The sequence below is a fragment of the Orycteropus afer genome, unplaced genomic scaffold, assembly GCF_000298275.1.
Source record: "Orycteropus afer afer isolate SDZICR_OR568_19922 unplaced genomic scaffold, OryAfe1.0 scaffold00387, whole genome shotgun sequence".
Lineage (NCBI taxonomy): Eukaryota > Metazoa > Chordata > Mammalia > Tubulidentata > Orycteropodidae > Orycteropus > Orycteropus afer.
Genome location: NW_006921974.1, coordinates 2,755,954 through 2,761,026, shown reverse-complemented (window position 1 = coordinate 2,761,026; position 5,073 = coordinate 2,755,954).

Here is a 5,073-nt window from a genome sequence, read left to right as displayed (position 1 = left end):
AGAATCAGTGGGATACTTCCTAAAGTCACTCTAGCCATGATTAGACCAGAGACCAAGAAGAAAAGGGCAAGAAATGAGAAAGTGTGGCAAGTTTTAAGTTTAAACCATTTTGAGTTAGTCTAGGCTGAGATCCCTGGAGAAAGAAGCCAAGGATTTAGAGGGTGTTTGTCCTTGCTCTGGGTAAAGAAGCAAGCCACAGGAGATAGGGGGTGTTTGGGTGACTGACCAGAAGCCTTTCTTAAGTTTGTATGTAATGATTAAAATAGCCTCAGTGGGGTTAGAAGTTGCCTGTGTTTAGATGTGCTAGGAATCAGAGAAGGAGCCCTGGTGGTGCAATGGTTAAGGGTTCAGCTGCTAATCCAAAGGTTGGCGGTTCAAACCCACCAGCAGCCTCCACAGGAGAAAAGACCTGGCAATCTGTTCCTGTAAAGATTGTAGACTAGAAAACCCTATGGAGCAGTTCTACTCTGCCACATGGGGTCACTATGAGTTGAAATCAACTCTATGGCACTGAACAACAACAAAGAAACAGGAAGACTCCTTTGTTCCCCACCAAATACACTCACTCCTCACTTGTTGACATGGTTAGGTTCCAAAGACCTAGTTGTTATGAAAAAAATCAGCATTATATGCAAGTGGAGGATGACCACATCGGATCAAAAAATACATCATATCATCACATAACTGCAAAACCACATCATAATATAACTGTGAAATTACATCATTAAATAACTACCAAACCACTGAGATTCATGGCCCAGCCATGTTGATGCATAACCTTAACCATCGCAAAACAAACAAAAAAAATCACTGCTGTCAAATCAGACCCGACTCGTAGTGGCCCCTTCTTGGGTTTCTGAGGTGGTATCTCTACGGAAGTAGGATTGCCCAACCTTCCTTCCGAGGAGTGGCTGGTGGGTTTGAAGCGCCAGCCTTCTGGTGAGCAGTCAAGTGCTTTAGCCACAATGCTACCAGAGCTCCTCTTTCTTAGTGATGCTTAAGTTCTCCTTTTCTGCTCAATTTCTCTCTCCTTTTATCTCTTGTAAGATAAAAGGCAATGCAGGCCACACTTCAGGGAAACTTACTGTACATCAGATCAGGGCTGTGACTTGAGCAAGGGTGGTGTGTCCCACCCTAATCCTCTTAGAGCTGATCACATCATGGGGTTGATTACATCATTACATAACTGCCAAACCACCTAGAATCATGGCCCATCCAAGTTGACACATATTTTTGGGGACATAATTCAATCCATGATAAGTGTGCTCATTTACATTTTTTTATTATTGTAAATGTGAAATGTTGCATAATGAGGTAGTCAGGAAGCGAGGAGTAGGTGTACCTCTTTTTCCCAGTTTACCATTGCAAAACCAAACCAGACCAAACGAAATAACCCATATTCAATCAATACATCTTAATATTAGCATTAATAGGGGAGAGGTGCTTACTGTGTGCCAAGGTCTTTGGTAAGAGATTTACTTCTATTCAATATTCATTTAATCCTCCCAGCAAGTCTGTGAGGTAGGGACAACTATTGTACCCATCCTGCAGATGAGGAAAATGAGGCACCTAATATATATAGGAGCTCTGGTGGTGTAGTGCCTAAGGCATTTGACTGCTAACCAGAAGACTGGCAGTTTAAACCCACCAGCCACTCCTTGGAAGGAAGAATGGGCAATCTACTTCCATAGAGATACTGCCTCGGAAACCCAAGGAGGGGTCGCTATGAGTCGGGACCTACTCAACAGCAGTGAGTTTGGTTTGAATATATGATCATCAGTCCTCTCCTGGGAACTGTGGAGGATACCAGGGAGTCGAGGCATGGGACAGTGTGTTCCCTAACTGGAGTCATTTTGTTAATAAATGTGACAATTGTCTAAGAGAAAGTCATTAAAAAGATATGCAAGAGCTGGAGGAAAGCACAGATTGCTCCTAGTGGCAAGTTTTATTTTCTATCTTAAGGACAAATATGCAATTTTTATACAGTCCCAGAACAAGGAGAGCCACGACTTGTCTCACACAATTCATGGAAAAGGCTGAATGTGCCTTGAACTATTTTATGGCATTTCCAACTGTTACCATCTTTCACTTTCTGGAGAGCAGAGGGGTAGCATGTGACCTCCTGCCTCTCCACCTCCTCAATGCCAGGCTTTGTCTCCAACGTGAAGAAATGGACAGTTTCTCTGGGGAAAGAGGATACATATTTCCAAAAAGAGAAGAACAAGATAAGTGAGCACAGCCCAGCCTCCTGGACCCGCTTCACTAGCCCCAGGCCCAGCCTCAAGCATTCTCTGCTAGCATGGTCCCAACAAAGACTGCTCATTCTTCAAACATGTTATATTCTTTCCATCTCTTTGCCTTTGAACAAGCTGTTCTTGAAGCCTATTTTGATTTTCTTCCCATTCTCCCACCAGACAAATTCCAAATAATTCAGCCAAGCACTAGCTTACATACTGTCACTGCATCTTGTGGCCTCTTATTGCCCATGCACCTGGCCCCAAATTCCAAAAGACCATACTTCTTTGTAACACCCAGTGCAGGCCTTCATGCACTAAGGAAAGCACTAGGCTATGGCATTGTATGGTCACTGCATGCACAGCAGACTCCCCAGCCAGGCCAATCTCTTCAACTGTGTGCCCCTATCCCACCACCCAACACACACAGCACATACACACATCTTATAGAGAACAGTAGAGTATCATGGCTAAGCAGGTGAATGCAGGATCCAGACAGCCTGGATTTGAGTCCCAGCTTTGATACTAACTAAATCAACAACCTTGGGAAACCCATTGGACTATTCTGTGACTGTGACTTCATCTGTAAAATGAAGACTAGTACTTGCCCAGAGAGTCACTGGAAGAATTAGATGAGAGAATATATGTATAGAGTTTAGCACAGTGCACACAGTAAGGCTTTGTTATTGTGAGGTGCCATCAAGTCAATTCCAACTCATTGCAACCCTGTGCACAACAGAACAAAACACTGTCTGGTCCTGTGCCAGCCTCACAATCCTTGTTATGATTGAGCCCATTGTTGTAGCCACTGTGTCAATCCATCTCTTTGAGGGTCTTCCCCATTAGTGCCTAAGGCATTTAACTGCTAACCAGAGGGCTGGTGGTTCAAACCCACCAGCCACTCCTTGGTAGGAAGATTCCATCTTCTGTAGAGATACTGCCTCTGAAACCCAAGGAGGGGTCACTGTGAGTTGGAACCGACTCGGCGGCAGTGAGTTTGGTTTTTTGTTTTTTTATATCCTTCTCCAGAAATTGGTCCCTTCTGACCAAGTGACCAAAGTACCTGAGATGAAATCTGACCATTCTTGCTTCTAAGGAGCATTCTACTGTACTTCTTCCAAAAACAGATTGGTTCATTCTTCTGGCAGCCCATGGTATTTTCAATATTCTTTGGTAACACTACAATTCAAATGTATCAATTCTTCTTGGATTTATAACTCCTGTAGGAGCCCCAGTGGCACAATGGTTAAGTGCTTGGCTGCTAACTGAAAGATCTCGGATTCAAGCCCACCCAGTGGCTATGCGGGGAAGAAAGACCTGGCAATCTGCTTCCATACAGATTATAGCCTAGGAAACCTTATAGGGCAGTTCTACTCTGTTATAAAGGATCACTATGAGATGCAATCAGCTCAACAGCACACAACAGAAACAACAAATCTCCTGTATCTAGAACAGTGCTGGGAAGATAGTAGATGCTTAAGAAACAGTCATGCAAGTAATGGATAAATGAAAGAATTATAGAGGATGTGGGATTTAGGTAACCTTGAAGGATGGTGTTATAGACTGAAATGTGTTCCCCAAAAAATATATGTTGTAAATCTTAACCTCTACCCGTGGTTATAATCCCATCTGGGAATGGGTTGTCTTTGTTATGTTAATGAGACAGGATTAGTGTAGGATGTATCTTCAGGCAATCTCTTTTGAGATATAAAAAGAGATTAAACAAGTAATCAATAGAAGCAGAGATGGGGTAAAATAGTGCCAAGACGCATGCAGCTCTCCAAGGAACCAAGAAGCAGAAGGTGAAGAGACAAGGATCTTCCTCCAGATCCAACAGAAAGAGAAAGCCTTCCCCTTACAGCCGATGCTCTGATTTTGACCATCTCGCCTCCTAAAGTGTGAGAAAATAAACTTCTGTTTGTTAAAGTATCCACTTGGGGTATTTCTGTCATAGTTGCACTAGATACGTAAGATGGAATTTGGTACCAGGAATGGAGTCCTGTTCTAGCAGATACCTAAAGTGTGGAAGAGGGTTTGGAATTGGGCAGTGGGAAAAGCCTGGAAAAGTTTTAAAGGGTCTAAAGGTAAAAGCTTAGATTGCCTTGCAGAGATTGTGGGTAGAGTTATGGATGTCAAAGATGAGGGCTGATGAGGGTTCAAAAAGAAATGAGAAGAGCTATAGAAAAAAGGCTCTATTGTCTTAGAGAATACATATGGCATCGGCACCAGAATGTTGCTAGACATGTGGATGTTAAATATGCTTCTGGTGAGGCTTTAAAATAAAATGATGAACATGTGACTGGACAGTGGAGGAAGGATGCAGTGGCAAAGAACTTACTTGAATTATGTTCAAATGTTTGGTGGAAGATAGAACTTGTAAGTGGTGAACTTGGATATCTGGCCGAGGAGATTTCTAAGCAAGATTTTTTTTTTTCCAATTGTTATTGTGATTTGGGTGAAAGTTTATAGAGTAAATTCATCGTCCATACAGCAGCTTACATACACTTTGTCTCATGACTGTAATTTCCCACAATGCAATAGCTCCCTTCTCACTTCCTCCCCATAGTTAGCCCTTCTCTGTGTCCTTCCCTCCCATGCACTCCTGCCCCCCAAGCTGTCTCCCTGTGCATACACAGCCCTTCTATTCTCCCATGATTGATCTCTCTATAAGGTGTATCTACCTAATGCAAATGTTCAGCTCATTTGCCTGTCTTTTGTTTGATTGGAAGCCACAAGAGTGGGTTCAATTCCAGACCTGAAGGGCAGCTAGGGGCCATAGTCACAGTGGTTCCACCAGGCTCTCTCAGACCAGCAAACCTGCCCCTCCCCCCCTTTTTAA